Source organism: Balaenoptera physalus (genome assembly GCF_965194825.1).
Source record: "Balaenoptera physalus genome assembly, chromosome: 7".
NCBI classification, from domain to species: domain Eukaryota; kingdom Metazoa; phylum Chordata; class Mammalia; order Artiodactyla; family Balaenopteridae; genus Balaenoptera; species Balaenoptera physalus.
Genome location: NC_138886.1, coordinates 87,008,698 through 87,034,878, shown reverse-complemented (window position 1 = coordinate 87,034,878; position 26,181 = coordinate 87,008,698). Strand labels below are relative to the sequence as shown.

Here is a 26,181-nt window from a genome sequence, read left to right as displayed (position 1 = left end):
TTCTAGTTGTGATATTTTCTTTTTCACATAGAGAAGTTCCTTTAACATTTCTTAGTGGTGCTGAGCTCTTTTAGATTTGCTTGTCTGTAAAATTCTCTCTCTTTTTCAACTCTTAATGATAGCCTTGCTGGGTAGAGTGTTCTTGGTTTTAAGTTTTTTTTTTCTTTCATCATTTTGAATAAATAGTGCCACTCCCTACTGGCCTGCAAAGTTGCCACTGAAATGTCAGCTTATAGTCTTAGGGGAGTTCCCTTGTACTTAACTAGTTGCTTTTCTCTTGCTGCTTTTAAGATTCTCTGTCTTTAGTTTTTGCCATTTTTGTCTTGGTGTGGACCTCTTTGGTTTCATCTTGTTTGGAATCTCTGTACTTCCTGGACCTGAATGTCTGTTTCCTTCCCCAGAGTAGTAAAGTTTTCAGCTATTATCTTTTTGAATAAGTTATCTGCCCCTTTTTCTCTGTCTCTTTTTCTGAGACTTCTAGAATGCAAATTTTATTATGCTTGATGTTGTCCCAGAGGTCTCTTAAACTAGCCTCATTTTTTAAAAAAATTCTTTTTTCTGTTCAGCTTGGGTGATTTCCACTAGTCTTCCAGTTCACTGATTGGTTTTTCTGTATCCTCTCATCTACTATTTATTCCTTCTAGTGTATTTTTTATTTCAGTTACTGTATTATTTAGCTATGTTTGGTTCTTGTTATGTTTTCTAACTCTTTGTTCAGCTTCTCACTTTGTTCATTCATTCTTCTCTTAAGTTTGTTGAGCAACTTTATGATCATTACCTTGAACTCTTTATCAGATAGATTGCTTATTTCCACTTTGTTAAGTTCTTCTGGGGTTTTACCTTGTTCCTTTGTTTGGAAAATATTCTTCTGTCGCTTCATTTTGCCTAATTCTTTGTTTTTATTTCTATATATTAGGTAGATGGGTTATGTCCCTGATCTTGGCAAAGTGGTCTTATGTAGGAGACATTCTATGGGGCCCAGCAACACACTCTCCTCTCATCATCAGAGCAACATACTCTAGGAGGCAGGGGTCCCCAACCCCCAGGCTGCAGACTGGTACCAGTCCATGTCCTGTTAGGAATTGGGCCGCACAGCAGGAGGTGGGCAGCAGGCGAGTGAGAGAAGCTTCATCTGCTGCTCTCCATCGCTCCCCATCACTTGCATTACTGACTGAACTGTTGCTTGCATTACTGCCTGAACCATCCCCCCCTACCCCTGCCATCCGTGGAAAAATTGTCTTTCACAAAACCAGTCCCTGGTACCACAAAGGTTGGGGACTGCTGCTCTAGGGGTGCCCCCTAGGTGGGTTTTGTGGGCCCTTCTGTTGTCATGAGGCCAACTGCTGTGAGCATGCTGGTAGGTGGGGCTGGCTTCTCAGCCAGTTGGCCACCAGATTCTGCTTTGTGGTGAGGCTGCTGGCCATTGGTGGGTAGGGCCAGGGCTGGTACCTGCCTACTGAGCATGATTCTGGGGTGGCTGGCTGCGGGGGTTGGGGGTCCCTGGAACTGATGTCAATCAGCTGGTGGATGGGTAAGCCTCTAGTGTTAAGAGGCTAGGGGGAGGACTCCAAAACGGCACTGTCAGCACTACTGTCCTGGTGGTAAAATGAACTCGCTCAGATGGCTGCTTCCAGCGCCTCTGTCTCCAGGGTGAGTCCCCATTGCGTCCTGACTCTCCGGGAGGCTCTCCAAGATCAGCAGGTGGGTCTGGCCGAGGCTCCTTCAAAATTACTGCCTCTGTGCTGGGACTCAGAGCTTGTGATATTTTGCATCCACCCTTTAAGAATGGAGTCTCTGGTTCCTACAGCCCTCCAGCTATCCTGTACCCAAGCCTCACTGGTCTTCTAAGCCAGATGTTCTGGAGGCTCATCATCCCAGTGCATCCCAGTCGGAGGAGCCCAATATGGGGCTCAGACTCCTTGCTACTTGGGGAGATCCTCTGCAATTCTGATTAAACTCCTGTTTGTGGGTCACCTACCCAGTGGTGTGGGTCTTGACTGTACCACATCTCCATCCCTCCTACCCATCTCACGTGGTTCTTTCTTTGTAACTTTAATTGTGGAAAATCTTATCTGCTAATCTTCAGGTTGTTCTCATAGATAGTTGCTCTGTAAATAGTTGTAATTTTGATGTGCCCATGGGAGAGGTGAGCTCAGGGTCTTCCTACTCTGCCATCTTGGCCACACCAGCTTGAGTTTTTTTTTTAGAGTTTCCTCGAAAGCTAACCATATATATTTTAACTTATTTTAATCATTTTCAGGTTATACTAGTTTAATTTCAGTGGTATATAGTAATGTTAATCCTATATATCTTTATTCCCTTCTCCCCCCACCTTTTTGTGTTATACAGATTACATCATTTAATGTTTCAAACCCAACCATATGTTGTTATAGGTATTATTTTACCATATGTAGTTATTTCCTTAGCCTTACTGGGCTTTGCTCCCACACACCTCATTTGCACTGGTATTGGCAAATATATCACACATATCTTACATTTCTTTATGTTATAGGGCCAACAGTACATTATATACATAATGTTTTAATTGATTTTTATACAGTTATGAGAAGAAAGAAAAATATGCAATTACAATTACATGATTATCTTTACTAGTGTTCTTTGTTTTATTGTGTGAACTCTGGTTACTTGCTTTCAATATGAAGAACTGACTTTCTTCTAAGAAACAAATCTTCTGCTTTTAATTTTTTTGATGTGGGAAAGTTTCTATTTCATCTTCATTTTTGAAAGATAGTTTTGCTGGATATGAGATTTTTGGTTGACAGTTTTTTTCTTTGAGCACTTTGATATGTTACCCCAGTCTCTTCTGGCACCTGTTGTTTTTGCTGAGAACTCAAGGTTTTAATCTCACTGGGGTTTCCTTGTAAGTAATGGGTTATTTTTCTTTTGCTGCTTTTAAGATTTTTTCCTTGTCCTTGACTTTCAACAGTTTTATTACTATGTTTCTGTTTGTGGATCTCTTTGCTTTTATTCTACTTGGGCTTTGTTGGTCTTCCTGCATTTTATTCATTAAATTTGGGAAAGTTTAACCATTATTTTTAGTTGTGTGTGTGTGTGTGTGTGTGTGTGCGTGCACGCATGTGCGCGTTTGTGTGCTCCCTTCCCTCTATTCTTTTCTTCTGGTACTCCTCTTATGAGGATGTTGGTGCACTTAATGGATCCCCCGTTTCTCTGAGGCTCTTTTCATTTTTTTCATTATTTTTCTTCTTTGAGTTGATCTATGTCAGTTTGTCTTCAAGTTTGCTTATTCTTTCTTCTGTCAGTTCAAATCTGCTATTAAGCCAATCTAGTGAGGTGTTTTCTTAATTGTTTGTTACTGTACTTTTCAACTCCAGAATTTCCATTTGGTCCTTTCTTTATAATTTCTATTTGTTTATTGATATCATCTATTTGATGCAGCATTGTCATCATACCTTCCTTTATTTCTTTAATCATGGTTTTCTTTAGTTCTGAGAACATGTTTATAGTGGTTACTTTGAAATCTTTTTCTGATAAATCCAACATCTGATTGCTCTCACAGGCAGTTTTTGTTGCCTGCTTTTTTCAGGAGTATGGGTTATACTTTCCTGTTTGTTTTCATTCCTCATAGGTTTTTTTGGTTGTTGTTGTTGGAAACTGGACATTTTGAATAATATATTGTAGCAAACCTGGACACTGGTTGTCTTCCGCTACCCCCTTCCAGGGCCTGTTATGCTATTTACTTGTTTATTTCTTTAGCAACTGGTTAGTTTATTTTCCTTTACAGTGTTAAGCCTCTGATGTTGCTCCTCAGCAGTTTTGGTATGCCAGTTGTCACCCTGGGATGACAGTGATAGTGGTAGGGCTCTGTTCAACTCTTTCTCTGACCACACCCAGCTGATGATTTCCACTGATTGCTGGCTAATTACTCTATGTTTTTAACAGTGCCCTGGGACATACATTGCTCTACAAACTAATCCAATCAAATTGTGACTCCTTTGAAAGTATAGTTTTTGAGATCAGAGTTTGATATTTGTTCCAGGCCCGAAAGGGCTTCTCCTGACTTATCCACAGTTCTCTCCTGCAAACTAACTAGCCTGCACTGAAGCCTGTATCTTGAATCTCCTCCCAATTGCCTTTTCCCACATTTTCCAGTGTTTTGGGGAGCACACTTAGGCTTGAACTTCTTCAGACTCTGTTGCAAATGAAATCAGTTCCTTTGGGTAAAGATTAGAAGCTGTCTGTTACGGCCGGCTTCCCCTTTCAGGTAAAATCTCTGAGTTGGGGCTCTGGAGCTTGGGTTGGTGACAATGACAAGCTTCTTTGAGTGACATTCTTGCTCCAGGAGGTGAGCACTTGGTGGGAGTGCAATAGCCTGAGGTCTTCTCAGCTTGCCATATCTGGTGTGGAACCACTGGCACAGAAGTGTTCAGGGCTGCATTATTCTCTGTGTGCCACACACAAGGTAGAGCTGCCATTCTGCAAGTGGGGGCTGGGTGGAAGAAAGGAGCTCCCACCGTTTAGTCTTACTCCTCTGGAACTTAACAACAGGTGGCTGGAGGCAAGATGAGAAAAGCTAAAGTCCCACTCCTTCTAGAAAGAAAGCCCTTTGGCTAGTAGCTGGAGGGAGCATGAGCTGTTCTGGATGAAGCTGTGTGGAGTGGGCCACACTGAGTTGAGAGGAGGGAAGTAGATAGTGGTCTGGTTTAAATACCACAGACTCACTCTTACCAAATTTTCATACATTTTCTTGAATTTTTTTCATTTGCTGTTTGCCTGTAGGACCATTTCCAGAGGCTTTACATTGTTGTTGTTTTAATAATTTTCACCAGTTTCACAGGGGAGCAGGTCAGCAGAGCTCCTCATGTTGTCTTGCTGGAAGTCGATCCATTCTTCTATAGGTTTTTAATGAGTGTTAAGTGATAATGGGTTTAGGCTCAAAAAAAGTTTTGGGAATGCTCTTTGCTGTTCCCATAGGATCCTCTATTTACTCTCTTATATCACCCATTATATTTTATTATAATTTCTATTGTAATGTATTTCTTCTGCTAGAGCAGGGTTTTCGAAAACTTTTTCACTGTGTTCCACAATAAAAAATACACTTTATATCCTATTTAGAACACACACACACATAATTTTTTAAAAGGTTTCAACAAATAGCACCTACTCTTTCTGTGTATGATACACTATGATATTTTCTATTATATCTTACTTCATTTAAAAAAAATCCTTGGGGCTTCCCTGGTGGCACAGTGGTTGAGAATCTGCCTGCTAATGCAGGGGACACGGGTTCGAGCCCTGGTCTGGGAAGATCCCACATGCCACGGAGCAGCTGGGCCCGTGAGCCACAACTACTGAGCCTGCGCGTCTGGAGCCTGTGCCCCACAACGGGAGGGGCCGCGATAGTGAGAGGCCCGCGCACCGTGATGAAGAGCGGTCCCCGCACCGCGATGAAGAGTGGCCCCCGCTTGCCGCAACTAGAGAAAGCCCTCGCACGAACCGAAGACCCAACACAACCAAAAATAAATAAATAAATAAATAAATAAAGTAGCTATAAAAAAAAAATCCTTGGTTGCAATCTACCTAATTGATTTCACAACTTGCAATTTGAAAATCACTCTTTAGACTGAGGCTCCTTGAGGCAAGGGACTGTTCCTGGGACTTACATTTTGTCACTAATTTCTGGCACAGTGCCTGGTACACAGTAGCCATTTAATGAATGTTTGTTGAATGATCATGTGAATGCCAGACTTCCCAGTCTTTAACAAGTTACTGTGCACTGAGATACCCTAAGAGAGATTATAGCATACAGTTAGAAACCTTACCTGACTCCTGAACCCTTTGACTGTGGAGTCCCTATAAGTATCTCAGAACTAGTGCTTGGGAAATTTTTTTTTTTTTTAATGAATAGAAGTATGGCTTGTAAATTTCTTTCTCCAATGAAAATGATGGGTAAAACCCAGGATATACCATGTAAACATTTTGTACTTTCATAGGACCTTCCTTCCCAAATGTTTAAAGGAAGAAATCTGTACTATTAGAAAGGAGGCATAGAGACAGAAGACAAGGTAGACAAAAGTAATTATGTATGAGCTAGTTTATTTTCAAGTCTTAACTTTAATTAGCCAAAGGTTACATTTATACTTCTTAAGCTAGTGGAAAATTTCAAGATCTTTACCCACAGTTAGTAAGCAAATGGACTCATACTCTTTCTTTGTTTCTTTTTTGTTTCTTTTTTCTAAGATCTTTTTTTTAATGTTTTTATTTTTTTTTTTAATTTATTTATGGCTGTGTTGGGTCTTCGTTTCTGTGCGAGGGCTTTCTCTAGTTGCGGCAAGTGTGGGCCACTCTTCATCGCAGTGCGTGGGCCTCTCACTATCACGGCCTCTCTTGTTGCGGAGCACAGGCTCCAGACACGCAGGCTCAGTAGTTGTGGCTCACGGGCCTAGTTGCTCCGCGGCATGTGGGATCTTCCCAGACCAGGACTCGAACCTGTGTCCCCTGCATTGGCAGGCAGATTCTCAACCACTGCGCCAACAGGGAAACCCTTTTTAAAGATCTTAGCCAAATAAATATGGTTAAACCTTTTGAGGATTGCCAGACCAAATACAATTCTTGGGGTGTGACAAGGAATGATGAGTAGCACTTTATTAATACTTAGGCTGGGTACATACATACATAACTAAGCTGTTACTTGAGATTACCTTGCCCCTAAATAAGGGGTCTTGAAGATGAAGTAGAGGAGGGTAAGAAAAAGACTAGGTTCCTTGTGACAGGGAGAGGAACATCTGTTAGAGGAAGGGATTAAAGAAAAGTTGGTCCATGGAATTAATGCCAGAGGCCATATGGTACTGTTAGAATATTCTACAGTCTAAGTCAGGATGAAAACTTCTTTAAGAACAGACAAACCCAGCAACAAAAAAACCTTCATATCTTACATGTGAGAGATTTCCCCTGTGAAATTCTTAGTTGACATTGGAAATGCATAATATCTTGAGGGTAGAGTTAGGGGGAGACCCAATAAAAAACTTCTGTATTTTAATTTCCTGGTGGTTGAGGAGTTCACATAGTAGACTTTGAAGCAGATAATACCTCATAGTATAACCAACAGGAATTATCCTCTGTGTCTGGAGGAAGCAAGCATCTGGCTGTCTGAATTTATGAAATTGTAACTCAGGGAACTGATTACTTTTATTATATAGGGTATGAGGGCTGCAGCTGCTGCCAGATAATAGTTGAGAGCTGTTCTTGCCTTTTTCACTCTGCTCCTGCTATTTCTGACCCTTATGCTCAGAGTGTCTAGAGTAGGTTTGAGTTTGTTGTGCCAAAATTGCTCCTGTCACCATGGCCTTTTTAAAAAGACTTTTCTTTTTTAATAGAGGAGTTTTAGGTTCACAGCAAAATTGAGTGGAAAGTACAGACTTCCCATATATTTCTTTCCCCTACATATGCACAATCTCCCCCATTCTCAACATCCTGTACCACAGTAGTACAGTTGTTACAGTTGATGAACCTATATTGACATATCATAATCATCCAAAGTCCATCATTTACTTTAGGGTTCATTCTTGGTGTGGTACATTCTATGGGTTTGGGAAAGTATATAATGACATGTATTCACTATTAGAGTATCATGCAGAGTGGTTTCACTGTCCTAAGAATTCTCTGTGTCCTGCCTATTCATCCTCCCCTCTCCTCAATTCCTGTCAGGCTTTTTTTTTTTTTTTAATTACCCAAGGACCACTTGTGTTACAGTTCCACTGCTCTGTTGAACTGTTGCACTGTACTTTGACCATAACTAGTTCAGAGGATTTTTACTTCTGTAAGGACTGCTGATATCTTCCCTTTATTCCTTTCCTCCCTTCCTTTCCCCCAGTAATGGCAAGTCAGTGACCATATTGTATAACAGACATGTTCTTTCATTTCCTGAGATTTCCTTGATGGTCTGCTAATTGGAGATACTTCTGGATAAATGATACAATCTGATAATACAGCCCTAAGTAGTAAGGTTTTGCTCTAGACCCATAGAGCTAGAAGGAAATTTTTAAATGACTTCTTCTCTCTGTTTACAGATTGTGGTCATCTCTTCCACAGATCTCAAATACAGAAATGACATAATCTTCCTGGGTAGGCTTAACTGTTGGTTTGGCCAAAAAGTTTGTTCAGGTTTTTCCGTAAGATGTTCATAAAAACGTGAACGAACTTTTTGGCTAACCCAATAAAAGAGCTATATAACTCTTGAGTACCTTAATGCACATGCTGATCATTTCCTCTTTGCTATACCCACCTTTGAAGAATCTGCACAGACTTTAGTATCTGTCGAACACCAGTCTTTGTGGGATGAGCAGCTGACCCAATAGAAAACAATTTAGAGACTCCATTGGATGGATTGAGCCAATTAAATTTTCCTCCTGAGAATGGGGACCTTGAGATTCTGAGTTAATTGGTTGATGATGAATCCTTGGGCTGAAGGATCATATAGAGTTGTGACCAGGTTTTGAACTACACCATAAAAGCCATGTGCAAGTCAGAGGCAACAAAAAAAGCAGAGGAAGCTAGTCTATAGTGAGAAGCTGTAGAGTGGAGCAGATGTATAGGGACCCATGAGAGACGGTGGTGGGAGCTTCTAGTTCCAGTTCTCATTTGGTCCACCTAAACTTTGTTTTCTTTCCTTGTGTATCCGTGATATCTTTTGTAGCCTTTTTGTAACCACCCCCCATTTGACTTGGGCTAGTTGTGTGAGTTTTTGTTTTGCAACTGAGATAGTGCTAGTAGAATCTAATGTAAGAGAGTCTTGTATAATTAAAGTCTTGAAGACTCTTTGGGTTGTAAGACTCAAAAAAAGAAAGTCAAGGTCTTGTTATCAGTGCAAAATAAATGTATGTCATGTAGCCTTTAGTCAGTCAGTGTTTTCTTCACCTCTAGGCATTTATTAACTCATTCACTACCCTTCCCTTTTCTAGGCTAAAGAATGTCTGTATCATTTCATCTTTTCTCGAAAAAGAAAAAAGTTTTGTTGTTTTCTGACTCTTTATTCATCGTATTTTTCTTCAGTTCCTTCATATAACCTTAGGTAGCATACTGGACTAGGTGCTAGGAGACCTGGATTCTGTTCTTGCTGGGACTCCAACCAGATGGATGGTCTAAGGAAGGTACTTCATTCCTCCTGCCCCTGTTACCTCTTCAGTGAAGTGAAAGGGTTGGGCTGGATCACTGATTTCCAAATTATAGCTCTTGCATTCCTTAAAGATAATATTAACAGGTTCCAGGGATTAGGATGTGGACATATATTCAATATTTTGGAATGGGAGAGTACCATTTAACTTACAATAGATGAGATGGCATGTTTGAACTATTTTTAAAACTTTTTGTTCCATATTCTTGATAAGGCATTAATGAAGAGGGTTAAGAAATCAGTCTACTTACCAGGCATTTACTATAGATGAAATAGATATACTTTAATGACTTTAATTCATTTCTGTAAACTCAGTCACTAAGTGAAAAGCTAGTGAAGAAAAAACTACTTCTGTTAATTTTAATGGGAAAATTTATGAGGTGTTTCAACCTAACCTAAGATACTCAAACATTTTCCACAAATAGACAGATATATCGAGCAATGAAAACATTTTTATGTAAGAAGTAAACAATAATTTGAAAACAACTACAGTTTATACATAAAGTATAATAAAATGTTGCTTTCTTGCCTCAATAAATAAGAAAGAGGCATCTTGACAGGCTGTGGGGATTGATGGAAGAGGGAAGGAGCCATTCTTTGGAAGATGGTAGAGTCAGGTGGTGGGTTTTCAGGCATGTATTCAATATCAGGCGTGCTTAGTGATAATTGTTTTTCTTTGGGACTTTGACAGGAGAAACTTGTGATTGTGGAAACCTTTGGCATCAAAGAAGAAGTATCTTTGGGAACAAAAAAATAGCAAGATACAAGTTTGCTTCCCTTCTTGTAGTCTGCAATTCTTATACCTCTTTGTAGGATGCTGTGTTAGTTACCTGAGGCTGCTGTAACAAATGACTACAAATTTAGTGGCTGAAAGCAACAGAAATGTATTATTCTTGTATAGTTCTGGAGGCCAGAAGTCTGAAATCTGGCAGGGCCGCTCTCCTGCTGGGGACACTAGAGGAGAATCTGGTCCTGGCTTCTGGTGCTGCCAGCGTGGCATTCCTGAGCTTGTGACTACGTCACTCCAATCTCTGTCTGTCTTTACATTGCCTCCTCCTCTGTGTGTCTGTCTCAAACGCCCTCTCCCTCTCTCATAAGGATACATCTGATTACTTTTATGGCTTACCTTGATAATCCGTTATAAGTATTGATACTTCCTTTCAAGATCCTTAACTATCACATCGTTTGCCTTACAAGGCGAATATGAGTTCACTCCTTCAAAGTAATAATCACAGGTCCCAGGGGGACCTTACATTTGAGAGGCCCGTCATTTAGCCTACTGCAGATGAGGTGGCATATTTGAACGATTTTTAAAATCTTTTTGTTCTGTGATATTCTTGACAAAAAACTGCTGTGTTGTGTAAATTAGTGAGTGTTCTTTCTCTGAAATCGTAATGTCGATATATTACCTTTGGTGATTTATGTAGTGTGCTATGGGGTGAAAAGGTCATATAATGAGGGGAAAAAAAAGGAGTCATTGTCCAAAAAGTGGTATATCTTTTTAAGAGCCCTACTGGCAGGAGGTCATCACCTGAAATCTGTGTTTGCCTACCACACTTCACCCTAAAGCTGGCTTCGTGTGGTTGTGAGATGGCTCCCAGCAGCAACTAGAATTCTTATTTCCTTTACATCTGACAAAGAGAGAGTCTTTTTTCAGTAGCTCCTGAGTGAGAGAAGAGTATTCTAGCATGGGCGAGGGAGTGACATTTTGGGCCAGATAATTATTGGTCTTGGAGGACTGTCCTGTGCATTATAGGACGTTTAGCATCATCCCTGGCCTGTACTCACTAGGTGTCAGCAGCACACTCCTCCAGTTATGACAACCACAAATGTCTTCAAACATTGGCAAAGGTCCCCTGTGGGTCAAGATTGCCCCTGATTGAGAACCAGTCAGAGCTATTCTTGTCTCACCAAAATCTGCTGGCTAGGAAATTTCGGGTCTTGTTAGGAAGGAGGAATGTAGAAAATGGGTGTTGTAGAGGTAACTGCGAATTTTCACTACACCTGAAATTCTAATGAGGACCAAAATTGGGTCAAATGTAGCAGACCTACTAAATTTTTTTTAGGTCCTTGTTGGTATAGTCTAACATTATGGTCTTTTATGTTGGACAAATAAAACCCAATATTATGCCTTTTTTTTTTTTTAATTCTATGGGCCTGTGAATCACTTGTTGGGTTTTTTTCTGCTTTACTTATGTCAACTAGTCAGTTGCTCTTTATCTTAGAATTTCATTACATCTAAGGCCTAGTAGAGGTTACACATACAATGGCTCATAAATAGAGTACCCCCATCAGACCAATAAAATGTAACAAAACTAAATGACTTACAAGCTAGAATTTATGTGAATTGTTCAAGTGAGTCTGGGTCAGGGTTTGGCAATAACTAAGAGCTTCATGAAAGCCTGAAGGGCTACAGAAAGAACCCTGTTTTTGCCATGGCTTTAGTTTTATTCTATATGTATATAGCATAGCAGAAACAATGTCATACTCTGATATTAGTTATAATATCCCATAAATTGTCTTTCCCTATGTGTTTTCTTCTTTTTTCTATTTTACTAGTATTTCATTTGGCCTCCAGCTTTGCTGGTCTAGAACTTCTGTGTTCATTTTAAGCTCCTTGAGGGTTGGGAGACTATTGTAATCATCTTTAAATGAGTTTGGAAAAAAAAGCACAATTCCCTAATCTTAGTATTGTGCCTTGTATGGTTTAAAATTTGACTGAATGACTTGACATATATATCCTTTCCAGGCCCATTAGAAATACTATAGGTTCTCCCCTTGAGTTTTCTCTGCTTCTTGTAAAACAGGTAGGGGAAGAGTTCTAGAAATAGCGGTATTCACTGAGATAGCTGAAGCTGGATAGGAGAGAAAGAGGATATTGACGGTAGCAAGACTCATTTTACTGTGGTTATTAAAGCAAAAATGAAGAGAGCGATTTCTTTTTCAGGTGGTCTTGGCAAGGGCCCTAGTTTTAAACAAGAAAGAGACACAGCCAGTTATATTGAAACGATTTGAAGTCCATCCCTCCACAGTCATATTTTTCTGAAGCCAAGGTAAACAGTTGGTCAGAGGTGCGTATATAGCTAGCCATTTTCCAATAAATGGACTAACTTGTCCCTTGGAACAATTTCAGTAGGTGGTGCTCTTGTGTCATAATATAACAAATCTTTTTAGAAAATTTCTGAGACCCGGTGGCGAGTTCTAGAGCCTTTGTCCTTATTGATCCCCTTGAGTGACTACCAGATGCACCACTTGGATAGTGTCATATGGTGGTTTTGGTGAGAGATTTTATGTCTGGAAATAAGGTGAATTTAGGTCTTCACCTTCTCTAGCTTGCCTGAGCTCTGCTTTCCAGGGGGCCCTAAATGAGAGGTTTGCTGACCTTTTTAAAAAAATTTGTGGCTCTAGTCTTTTTCCAAACAATTATGATGTGTGTTGTGTTGTTACGAATTTTCTGAGACCATTTGTTCTACTGGAAATCAGCTATGATCCTCCAAATCAAGTTCTTTTCCAGATAACTCAGGCTATCATTCTTGTTTCTTTATGTTTTCAGATAAGATGCAATGGAATGAAATAATATGTGGTAGAGAAATTTGTGATGAAGGAACACAGATGAAAAACATCAAGTTTAGATAGCAGCTAGTAATAACCAGAGCTGACAGTGAACCCTGCTGGCATCAGCTCCTTGCCTCACTTCTTTCGCTGTATAATGAGTCTTGGTCTGAAGTTGGTTGTGATACCATGATGGTGAACAAGGCATCCAAGAAAGTCCATGTTTGATGCTGCTGGCAGAAGCGTGGTGGGCAAGGAAGAGAAATTTAAATCCAGACTGAGTATCATTCCAGGGAGGACAAATCTCTTGTTGCTAGAAGTTGCTGGAAACATTTAAGGTTCTACTTTTTCAGGGAGTTTCTTGGGGTTGTCTCTAAAATGAAAGACAGTCACTTCACTTTGTATCCACCAACTGTTAAGGAAGAGGCAAAATTCTTGTGGGACTTCTGAATCAGCCTGGGTGTGCTGATCTGAGCTGCTTAATTCTCCATTGTCTCGGCAGGCTGTCAGGTCTCAGTGAGCTCACCCGGAGCTCCAGCAGCTTGCCTCTTAAGCCTTGTGACCCAGCAGATCCAGTGATGTTCAGGGTGCTTTCTGGTAGCTTTTGAGATTTTCTTTTTACAATTAATATTTTAGTTTGTGTGGGTTTTAACACTTGATTTATTTATCTCATTATTTAAATTGTCCTTCTCAGTATTTAGAATGTACTTTTAATCTGAGAACTCATGTATTTCTTGAGCATTCCTAGCTTTTATCTCTTTAAACATTGCTTCTCTTCCATTCTCTTCACTTTTTTTTTTTTTTTTTTTTTTTGCTATGCCACCTCCTAGATGTTTGTGGAATTATCCTTATATGTTTCTTATTTGCTCTCTCATAATTTTCTGTTTTTCTTTCTGGGCTGCATTCTGAGTGAATTCCTTAGTATTATCTTCAAATTTACCAGTTCTTTCTTCAGTTTTTTCTGGTCTAAAGTATCTTGTATACTGAGTTTTTAATTTTACTGACTGTATTCTTCACTTACATAATTTTCAATTGATTCTTTTTTAACCATCTATTGTTTTAATTCTGCATTTTTTGCTTTATAATTTCTTGTTTTTAATTAGCTTTATAACATCTTAAATACAATTATTTTGATTTTTTAATTGAAGTATAATTTACTTACAATGTTATATTAGTTTCAGGTGTACAACATAGTGATTTGATATTTTTGTACATTACAAAATGATCACCACAGTAAGTCCAGTTACCATCTGTCACCATACAGAGTTATAACAATATTACTGACTATATTCACTGTGCTGTACATTACATCCCCATGACTTATTTATTTTATAAATGGAAGTTGGTAGTACCTCTTAATCCCCTTCACCTGTTTTGCCCATTTCACTTCTCCTCTGGCAACCACTGGTTTTTTCTATGTATCTATGAGTCTTTTTCTGTTTTGTTATGTTTGTTCCCCTGCATTGGCAGGTGGAGGAGTCTTAACCCCTGCGCCACCAGGGAAGTCCCTTATTTTTCATTTTGATGGTAATTTTAAGAATTCAGTTGTTTCCAAACACCTAACTCCCCACAGTTCTAACTGAATAGTGTCTTAGTGTCTTAAGATGTCAGTGCCTGCAGTTGTGCTTTTCTTGGCACCAGGTAGCACTACTTTTAGATGCTCCTCAGCCCATTTTTGTATCTGGTCTCACGGAAAGCTCACAGTCTTACTGTCAATTAAGTGAACTGAGGACAAGAATGCAAGGAAAGTAAGTAACCACTATTTCTAACAGAATGTATGTGGGAAGACTGGTATTTTTCAAGTCCCAGTATTAGGTCTTTGGTTCTCTGATGGAGAACAAGGTCAGGGGTTTCTCTCTGAGCAGCTTCAAAGGTAAACCACTCATGAAGGGATGCTTCTACTTGGAAGCCAGATCCAGGGAGCAGCTCTACTTACCACACGGCTAGGGACATGGGTGGGAGAATGGAGCTCAGTAAACCCCCAGAAAGTTATCTGCTAGATTAAACTTCCTTAATTCTTTGCAAAGTTGAGTGAAGAGTGTGTACACTCTGCACCTGGATTGCAGTTGCCTCCTCTGATTCCTTAGGCCCAGATTTTGTTTATGATTGGGGTTTGTTTCAAATTATCTACAAATTTCAGGTCTGTGTTTTTGGTTAGAGTAGCTCAGAGGCCAAACACTCCTGACTCAACAGAGAAAAAAGCCAGCTCCTCCTAGTGGACCTTTTCTTAAAACCTCATTGTTTTTAAGGGAAAAAAATATCACTTGTTTCTGTCATAAGTGCTTTATGGGAACAAGAATATTTTATTGTGAATTTTTTAGAACACTACAAATAAAAAGACAAATCGATCACTTCTACTTAAAATAATGAAGCAAAGAAACATTAAAGTAAATTAAAAATACTGGTATCAGGTTTTCAGTAAGGAAGAGGAGGAATATTGTCGAGTTTAAGCATAGTTGAGCATAAATTTCTTAACTTTATATTTGATTATATTTATGGAGGTTTTAAGTAGTTTCAGACAAGGTCATCGTGCCCCTAGTTAGTGACATTGATTGGAGGCTAGGTATTTGATTTGTCTCTTTTCCTTCTTCCATAAACAGTGTGTTTTCTAGCATTCTGCCCATAAATCTCTGTTTGGTGCTTATTTCCTGGGAGAAGTGACTTCAGTTGACTCATGCTCAGGGGAAATGAGGAAAAATAAAAACCAGTGCTTTTTATCAGGTTGCCACTTTGAGTAGGTTATGGTCTGTATTTGGCATGTGTAGACTTACCTCTCATACCTCTGGCTTGGAGATTGTGCAGACTAAAAGAAAGCAATTTCTAACTCTCTTGGCCCCCCTGACAGGTACAGTATGCAGCCATTTTTGGTACTATGAGGTTTATAATGAGCTTTGTTTTAAATGTTGACAATCTGGGAGCTACACAATGTTCTATCAACACAAAATCAGTCAAAATTTTATCTTAGTCTCTCCTCTACAACAGCCTTAGTGGATCTGTTTGTTTACTTATTTATTCACACATTTGTTTAACAAATATTTATTGAGCTTCTACTGTGTGCCAGCTACGTGCACAATGGTGGTTTTCAGAATGTGTTCAGCAAACTAGGTTCTGAGGAGATGTGCCAGCTAGGACACATTTGACTGTAAGAAAACCCAATGAAAGGTGACTTAAGCCAAAAGGAAAATTTCAAGATTGGTTCCTTCATTCCCTCAGCTGTGCTAGTGAGAGGACCCAGGTCCATCTTTTTGCTTTGCTATTTGCAGTATGTTGGCCAGTCCCCTCAGGCTTACTTATTGCTTGAGTCCCAAGGTAACTACTGCTGTTATTTTGTGTCACATGAAGACTACAGTGTCTAATATGGAAAAAAGTGAATTTATTTAAGATTGAGAAAGACTCTCTCAATAATCCTCCAGCTGAAACTCAGTTCTTATTGTCCAGAGTTGCGTAACATTGCCCATCCCTACATTCCTACAGTTAGTCGGAAGACAAATGGAAATACCATGACTGGTCTGCACCAGCCATTCTCAAAATGTGGCATTGGTTACCTCTGAGACTCTTTCAGGAGATTCACAAGAGCAAAACTATTTTCATAATAATGCTAAAACATCGTTTGTGTTTTTTACTAGTCTAATTTTCTCACTAGTCTACAGTGGAGTTGTTAAGAGGTTACATGATATATGATGACATCATTGCTCTGGCAACTAATAGAATATATTCTTGGGTTTTAAGTTTTCTCAGTTTTAATTTCTAACGTGGTAAATATTGATAAATATAACTCACTTAAACAAAAGCTCTCAGTAATGTCCTCAATAACATGTATGAGTATAAAGGGGGCCTGAGAACAAAATGTTTGAGATCCACTGGTCTTCATTAATCAAGATTCACCCCTGGCATTTGGGAAAATCCCAGCCTCCCCCAAGACTCAGTGGCTGTGAGATTCCTGGACGAAACTGATTCTGTTAACAAAGAAGCAGTAGAGGGGTTAGGCTGTTGGATGGGCAGCCAGCAGTGTTTATAGAACTATTCTGAGGAGGGGGCTTTGGCAGGGAGGGCATGGCTGAGACCCAGGGTGTGCTCCAGGCCCTGCCTCTGCTTTGACTGGAGCCACTCCACCCAGGTCTATCCTTTCTTTTTTAAATTGTGGTAAAATATACATACCATAAAATTTACCATTTTAACCATTTTTTAAAAGTGTTCAGTTAAGTGGCATTATTACATTCACATTGTTGTGCAACCATCACCACCGTTCATCTCCAGAACTTTTTCATTTTCTCAACTGAAACTTTTTACCCATTAAGCAATATATCCCCACCTCCTCCATTTCTCCCAGCCCCTGACAACCACCATTGTATTTTCTGCCTCTGAGTTTGACCATTCTAGGTATCTCCTATCAGTGGAAACATACAGTATTTGTCCTTTTGTGTCTGGCTTATTCCTCTTAGCATAACGTTTTCAAGGTTCATCCATGTGTCAGAATTTCCTTCCTCTTTATGACTAATATTCCACTGTCTGTATATATTCATTGTGTTTATCCATCCGTTGATGAACATTTGGGTTGTTTCTACCTTTTGGCTACTGTGAATGCTGCTGTGAGTATGGGGAAACAAATTATCTGTTTGAGTCCCTACTTTTTTTTTTTTTTTAATTAATTAATTTATCTTTGGCTGCGTTGGGTCTTCGTTGCTGTGTGCGGGCTTTCTCTAGTTGCGGCGAGCGGGCGCTACTCTTCGTTATGGCGTGCGGGCTTCTCATTGTGGTGACTTCTCCTGTTGCAGAGCACGGGCTCTAGGGCACACGGGCTTCAGTAGTTGTGGCTTGTGGGCCCTAGAGCGCAGTCACAGTAGTTGTGGCACACGGGCTTAGTTGCTCCACGGCATGTGGGATCTTCCCGGACCAGGGCTGGAACCCATGTCCCCTGCATTGGCAGGCGGATTCTTAATCACTGTGCCACTAGGGAAGCCCAACTTTCAATTATTTGGGGTATGTACGTAGAAGTGGATCATATGGTAATTCAATGTTTAATTATTTTAAAGGAACCACCATACCATTTTCCACAGTAGCTACACTCTTTTGCATTCCCACCAGCAGTTGAGGTTCCAGTTTCTCCACATCCTCACCAACACTTGCTATTTTTTGTGTTTTTTGATGATAGCCAGCCTAATGGGTATAAAGTAATATCTCATTGTGGTTTTGATTTGCATTTCCCTAATGATTAGTGATGTTGAGCTTCTTTTTTAAATATTTAAAAAGTTTTATTCAAGTGTAGTTGATTTACAGTGTTGTGTTAATTTCTCCTGTAACGCAAAATGATTCAGTTAAACATATATATACATTCTTTTTCATATTCTTTTCCGTTATGGTTTATCACAGGATACCGAATACAGTTCCCTGCGCTCTACAGTAGGATCTTGTTGTTTATCCATTCTGTATGTAATAGTTTGCATCTGCTAATCCCAAACTCCCAACCCACCCCTCCCCTACTTCCCTTTCCCCTTAGAAACCACAACTCTGGAGAACTTTTATATTTGCTTCTGCCAGATATTACAGAGGTATCCTTCCTCCAGGATCATTTGTATGTTAATTTCTTGGTGTTGGATTTCTGTAATGATGTGGGTTAGGTAAATTTGAACCCCAAATATTGTCCCATAGATATTCACAGGGAAGTTTTTTCTACTTCAGAGGCTAGACTAGGACAGGCTTTGTTTTTGTCAAGCCTGGTGAATCAGTTTTTCACTAATCTGCCTTTTATTGAGGGTGGATGCCTTCATGTAGGCATCTCAGTTCTGATTCCCTGCTCCACTCAAGGCCAAGATCTCATATATCCCATACCAGTGTTAAATGGTGAAACTCAAGCACTTAGGTCCAAAACTCCCTCAAAGAAAGCCATAGATTCAGCTTATCCAAAATGTGCTTTAGTTTTATTTATTTTTTAAATTTAATTTTTATTTTATATTCAAGTATAGCTGATTTACAATGTTGTGTTAGTTTCAGGCATACAGCAAAGTGATTCATTTATACATATGCATATATCCATTCTTTTTTAGATTCTTTGCCCATATAGTTGTTACAGAATATTGAGTAGAGTTCCCTGAGCCATACAGTAGGTCCTTGTTGATTATCTATTTTATATATTGTAGTGTGTATATGTTAATCCCAAACTCCTAATTTATCCCTCCCCAGACGTTTCCCCTTTGGTAACCATAAGTTTGTTTTTGAAGTCTGTGAGTTTGTTTCTGTTTTGTAAATAAGTTCATTTTTCATTTTTTAGATTCCACATATAAGTGACTTACTTCACTTAGTATGATAATCTCCAGGTCCATCCATGTTGCTTCAAATGGCATTATTTCATTTTTTATGCCTGAGTAATATTCCATTATATATATATATCACATCTTCTTTATCCATTCATCTGTCGATGGACATTTAGGTTGCTTCCATGTCTTGGCTATTGTAAATAGTGCTGCTGTGAACATTGGGGTGCATGTATCTCTTTGAATTATGGTTTACTCTGGATATATGCCCAGGATTGGGATTGCTGGATCATATGGTAGTTCTATTTTAGTATTTTAAGGAAACTCTATACTGTTCTCCATAATGGTTGTACCAGTTTACATTCCCACCAACAGTGTAGGAGGGTTCCCTTTTCTTCACACCCTCTACAGCATTTATTGTTTGTAGACTTTTTGATAATGGCTATTCTGACCAGTGTGAGGTGATACCTCATTGAAGTTGTGATTTGCATTTCTCTAATAATTAGTGATGTTGAGCATCTTTTCATGTGCTTTTTGGCCATCTGTATTTCTTCTTTGGACAAATGTTTATTTAGATCTTCTGCCCATTTTTTGATTGGGTTGTTTGTTTTTTTTGATGTTGAGCTGTATGAGCTGCTTGTATATTTTGGAGATTAAGCCTTTGTTGGTTGCTTCATTTGACAAATATTTTCTTTCATTGCGTGGGTTGTCTTTTTGTTTTATTTGTGGTTTCCTCTGATGTGTAAAAGCTTTTAAGTTTCTTTAGGTCCCATTTGTTTATTTTGTTGTTTTTATTTTCACTACCGTAGGAGGTAGATTCAAAAAGATATTGCTGTAATTTATGTCAAAGAGTGTTGTGCCTATGTTTTCCTCTAAGAGTTTTATAGTATCTGGTCTTACATTTAGGTTTTTAATCTATTTTGAGTTTACTTTTGTTTGTGGTGTTAGAAGATGTTCTAGTTTCATTCTTTTATATGTAGCTCTCCAGTTTTCCCAGAACCACTTACTGAAGAGACTGTCTTTTCTCCATTGTCTAGTCTTGCCTCCTTTTTTATAGATTAATTGACCATAGGTGTGTGGGTTTATTTCTGGGCTTTCTGTCCTGTTCTGTTGACCTATAGTTCTGTTTCTGTAGGAGTACCATACTGTTTTGATTCCTGTAGCTTTGTAGTAGTAGTTTTTTGTGTTTTCTGATGATAGCCATCCTAATGGGTATAACGTAGTATCTCATTGTGGTTTTGATTTGCATTTCACTAATGATTAGTGATGGTGAACTTCTTTTTATGTGTTTATTGGCCATTTGTATATCTTTGGAGAGATGTGTGTTCAAGCCCTTTGCCCATTTTTTAAAAACTGGGTCATTTGTTTTTTTGTCATTGCGTTGTAGTTCTTCGTATAGTCTGGATATTAATCCCTTATCAGATATATGATTTGCATGGGTCTGTCCATTTTGTATGTAGAACTTTTACACAAGGTTTCATTTTGCTAAATGATTTTTAAAAGAGCTTTAAAGCTCTATATCACTGTTGTTATTTTCACGTTTGTCATCCTAGGTGTTTACACACTGCACTGGTTTAGAAGGTATAGATGGTAGGACCTTGGTAATTACTTCAGTGCTCATGATTAATTTACAATAACTGCTTTAGAATTTCTCACACTATTCAAAATGTGACACTGGCTACTCTTATTTGTATACATGGCTTTATAGATTACCTCATATTTGCCATGAAAGAAAACGATGATTAAGGCTAAATGATTTTTAAAATATTTTTTCTTTCATCCATGGCAGTTGTAGCCTTTGACAGAACTTTAAAGGTACCAGATTCTATCAGCTGAGTAGGGATTCTTTTTAGACTTTTCAGAAAATCTTTAAAAGGTTGAGTTCTAAGATGTTCCTAGATGGAACCACCATTTGAGATGTGAAAGTATCATTCAACCAACAGTAATGCAAATGGAGGACCAGAATATCACAGGTTAAATTATAGAATGTTTATTTTTCCATCCTGAAACGTAGTAACTTAGGAGAGGGAAATAATGTCATATAACGTTAAGCAAGAGGCTGAAATTGCTCATGTCATTACTGGTCACTAGTCCTAGCACTGTGGTAGATTGGACATACTGTGCAGCCCTGCCTGTGGCTTTTTGAAGTCGGGGCTGCTTAAATGCTCAGGTGTTAACATAGAACTTTAGGAACCCACTTTGCTTTCTGAAAGATAATTTGAGAACCACTGGCCTAGGGCTGTCCCTTGCCAGGTTCTTAAACCTCTTGATTTCTAAATTAAGGGAAATGTTTTTGTTTTTAATGAATTAGGACATTTTGTTCCAACCTGTCTCCCAATTGTTTCTTCACTTTTTGTTGTCTTTCTTCAAACAGTACATTAAGTGTTTTGATGCTTTTATTTCCTTCTTCTACTCTAATGAATTGTGCCTCGTGAAATCCATATACCTTGTGTTGACATTTCTATGAAGTTTTTGAATATATCCTTTTTCTAAAGAACAGAAGTCAACCAAGATGGGGAATCTTTTAGCCCTGAAGTATTACTTCTCTCTCACCTGCTGTACTTTGAGTCTGAGTATGAACCCTCATAGACACTGAGGGTATTGAGCATATGCAATAGTGTATCTTTGTGCCATGTGATTTGAGTTCATAGAATAGTACTTGGCAAGCAACAAAGTAACTTTTGACCAATTTATAGATGAGAGGGGAAGGGCAAATGCAGTGATCCCAACCTGACACCATTTTGACCCTGTCTCTTTTCGGTATCTCAGATGTTTGCTGGACCCCATAGCTGGCTTCCCTTGCCACTTTACTCCTCCCCCTCCCACCTCCTGCTTTCCTTTGATCAGCAGGAAACAGGGACATGAACAAGCACATGGGAATCTTTCACAGGACAGTCATTTCCATTCAGGTGTCTAGGTCTCTCTGCTCATAGGACTTTCCCTTCAGTTCACTCTACATAAGAATTTCTGAAGGTCATTTTATTTTGTTCTGGATATATATACTGAGGAGACTAGCAATTTCTGTTATTTTTAGTCTCTGTATGTAGAGAAGGTGAAATCATGGTTTGATTCCTTAGGAACCTGTGTAAATGTGCTAAAAGAGAAATATTCAAGAAATGAAAAAGGGGATTTCCTTCTAACTTTCCATGCCCTTTGCTTTTGCTACATTAGTATACATTAGTAATATATGTGTGTGTGTGTGAGTGTGCACAAAATACGTGTTAAAATCTTGAGTTTTGAGGAAATATGTCATTGAATGTCCACCTTTCTTTTATGCTCTTTAATAAAAGATGCTAAACAATATTTCTTTAGTTGTTTGTATGAAATGAATATAGGCATAGACATCCATGTGAGGGCATATACACTCAGCAGGATCATAAGAAAGCCAAGGATTTACATTGAGGGCAGTATCAAGGATTTTGGTACCAATCAAAAGATGTGGTATCAATCAAAAGTATAGTTAATTTTCAGTTGTGTAGTAAGTGTGCAGAATAACTGGTATAAAAAAATAAGTGGATTTGTGAAAAAAGTTGAAATCATTGTGAATCTGAAGAATCATCCCCATTTTACAAGGCATGCATTTCTCTCTCTTTTTTTTTGAGATACATGGACACTGCCTCATACCTGAGCACAGACCACCTCATGCTCTCACCAGTTATCCTCCCCTGCGTGGTAGATTGGATATCTCTCCCTTCTTGGGGCAGTGGCCCTCACCGGGCAAAGCAGTAGCCATATAGCTAAGGGAAGGGAGATGGAGGGAGAAGGCTGTGGATTTTCTCTTCCTCAGAGCCAGGATTGGGAAAATGGGGCCATTTTGAGGACAGGAATGAAGAAGAGGAAGCAAGCGCTGAAACTGTATCCCTGGTCAATTCTGGCGGTTTTAATTTTTTCAAACAGAGAACTCAACTAAAAAATAGAAAATGCAGACTATTTCAACAATTTAAAACCTTTTATTGGGGCTTCCCTGGTGGCACAGTGGTTGAGAATCTGCCTGCCAATGCAGGGCACACGGGTTCGAGCCCTGGTCTGGGAAGATCCCACATGCAGCGTAGCAACTAGGCCCTTGAGTCACAACTACTGAGCCTGCGCGTCTGGAGCCTGTGCTCGGCAACAAGAGAGGCCGCGGTAGTGAGAGGCCCGCGCACCGCGATGAAGAGTGGCCCCCGCTCGCCACAACTAGAGAAAGCCCTCGCACAGAAACGAAGACCCAACACAGCCAAAAATAAATAAATAAATAAATGAATGAAAAAAAAAAAAAAGGTCTAAAGCTCTAATCATAGGGAGCTCCCCCCGCACAGTTACAGGTGAAAGCATCAGCCCTTCTCAGGGGCTCCAAAGTTGAACTCTAAAGCCCCATACCCCATGAAACCTCCTGCCAAATCTATTAAAAAAACAAAACAAAACAAAAAAACCTTTTATTATGTTCATCAAGTACTTTACGTCTTGATTCGCATTTACAAACTATACTATGTTTTCTTTTTTTTCCTTACCTTTGGGGTGATATCTGTATGGCAAATCTGTAGCTAGAAGTTAAAACAGTTTTTCTGTAGTTGTGGAAATAATACATGTAGAAAAGTGCATAAACATGATTTACACTTTAATAAATTATTAAAACGTTAATACATATGTAACTGCCCTCCAGGTCAATAAATAGAATATTGCCAGCATCTTGAAAGCCTTTCTCACATACCCTCCCAATAATACTGCTTCCTTTCCTCTAAATGTAGCAGGTTTCCTGGCTTTTTTGGGGTAATCACTACAGTTTAGTTTTACCTGTTTTTGAACATTATATAAATGAATCATACTTATATTCTTATGGGTTGGTTTCTTTCTCTCAACCAGTGATTATCAGTTCATCTCTATGACTGTAGTAGTAGTTTCTACATTTTCATTGCTCCATAGTATTCCCTTGTATGAATATTTTATTTATTCTACTTTTGATTGGCATATAGGTTGTTTTCAATTTAGGTCTATTATGAATAATACTGCTACGAGCATTCTACTAATGTACATAAACACATAAGCTTAGAGTGTGCTTTGAGGGAAAACTTGTAATTCATGGATTTTTGTCTGATTATCCTATGATTTACTGAGAGAAGTGTGTGAAAATTTCCTGCTATGATTGGAATTTATTATTTTTCATTGTAGTTAATTTCTGTGTTATATTTTAAGCTTTATATGTTGTTCTACATCCCATGTTATTATGTACATGCAGACTTAAATTGTCACATATTCCTGGTAAATTAAACATTTTATCATTATGAAGTGATTCTGCTTACCTCTAGTAATGCTTTTTGCCCCAAAGTGTGTTTATATTGAAACTATTTGATTTTCCTTTTTTAACATCTTTATTGGAGTATAATTGCTTTACAATGTTGTGTTAGTTTCTGCTGTATAACAAAGTGAATCAGTTATATGTATACGTATATCCCCGTATCCCCTCCTGCTTGTGCCTCCCTCCCACCCTCTCTATTTGATTCTTTTGGTTCGGTTAACATGGCATTTTTTTCCCTATTCTTCTTTTAACCTGTCTGTAATCCCTATATCCTTATGTTTTAGATGTGTCTTTTGTAACAACATATAGCTTTTTAAAAAATTCAAAACTGATAATCTTTGGTTTTTACTTGTAGAATTTAATCTATTTGCATATTATATAATTACTGATATATTTGAGTTTAAATCTACCATCTTATTGTGTGCTTTTTATTTATTTTGTCTATTCTATATTCCTTTTCTCTCCAGTCTTGCCCTTTTGGGGGTTAAGTGTTTTTTACTATGAATTTTTCCCCCCTGATAACTTGGAAATTATATACTGTCTTTTATTCTTCCATTAGTTGATAGCCTAGAAATTATGGTATGCTTTTTTGAATTATTAAAGTCGAATGTTAACACTTTTATCCTCCTTTTCCTGGAAAATGCAAGGACTTTAGAACTCTTTAAGTCTGTCATTCTCCTGGCATATGTACTATTGTTTTGTATATTTTAATTTCAGTATATATATGTATAAAACCCCAATAATACTATTCTTATTTTATATCATAAGTGTTAATTTAAAATTTCACATGTATTTATCATTTTTTATTGTTTTTTCATTTCTTCTGACATCTCTAGACTTCCATCTGGAATCATTTTCCATCTGCCTGAAGAGCATCCTTTAGAGCAGGTTTACTGGTGACAGATCCTTTCAGTGTGTCAAAAGGGCTTTATTTTACCTTTATTCCTGAAGAGTATTTTAGCTTGGTGTAGTATTCTAGGTTGGTCCTTTCTTCCTTTTCATTGCATTGAAGATAGGTTTTCTAGCTTTTTCTCACTGTATTTCTGTGTATCTTATCCATTCTTCTGTATTTTTCCATTGTCTTTACTTTCCATGTTGAATTCTGGATAGTTTCTTCTAATGTATCTTCAAGGTTTATCAAATCCCTTTTCAACTGTGTTTAATTAGCTTTTAAACCCATCTGTTGAATTCTTAATTTCAGTTTTTCTTTAGTTCTAGAATTCCTGCCTTTTTTGTTTGTTTGTTTGTTTTTCATCTACAGGGTCATTTTTTTATAGTTTTCAGTTCCTTGATGAAATTTTGGCTTTTATCTTCACAAGGGACCCTCTTCGTTACTTTATAGTTTTTGTCTAGTTTTTGAACTATCTTGAGTACCTCTCTGTTTTGGGGTTTTTTGTTGTTGTTCTTGTCCATTGTTTTTGGGTTCTTGTTCATGTGTTCTTTTCTTCCTGTGTGCCTGTCTTTAATTATTTAATTTTGTTGGATTTGAAAAATTATTTTCAGAAATAATTAGAAAGGTATGATGATGTTATTTTTCTCCAGAGAGGAATTTTGTTTGCATCTTGCAGGTACCTAGCAGCACTAGCAACCTGGGACCACCTTAATTCAGTTTCAGTTTCATAGTTAGGCTGTAGTCTGTATGCAGGCTGGTTTACTTCTGGGTCACCCATACTCTCAGGGTGGACCTCTGTGGGTGCAGTCCTCAATGTGGGGTGGTTTACCAGGACCTCATGTTGACAGGCCTGGCCTCCTACTTTTACTCTTTAGCAAGGCTGTTAAAATTGCTGCTTTGTCTTTAAACTACCTCTTCAGGATCAGAAAAGCCTCCCTAGGCCTGTGCCACCTTATGTGCCAAGATCTTTCTCTGAAAATTCCGCACTATCTTGCTGTTTCTTTGGTGATTTTTGAATTATGTTTTTATATTTCATGTAGCCTTATAGAATAACTTTCAG

At 38.5% G+C, this 26,181-nt stretch overlaps 1 protein-coding gene across 8 annotated transcripts in view; it reads left to right on the top strand.

The window, feature by feature from the left end:
• Positions 1 to 26,181, top strand: part of FANCC (FA complementation group C) — a 274,009-nt gene that overhangs the window by 58,848 nt on the left and 188,980 nt on the right. The window lies entirely within an intron of this gene.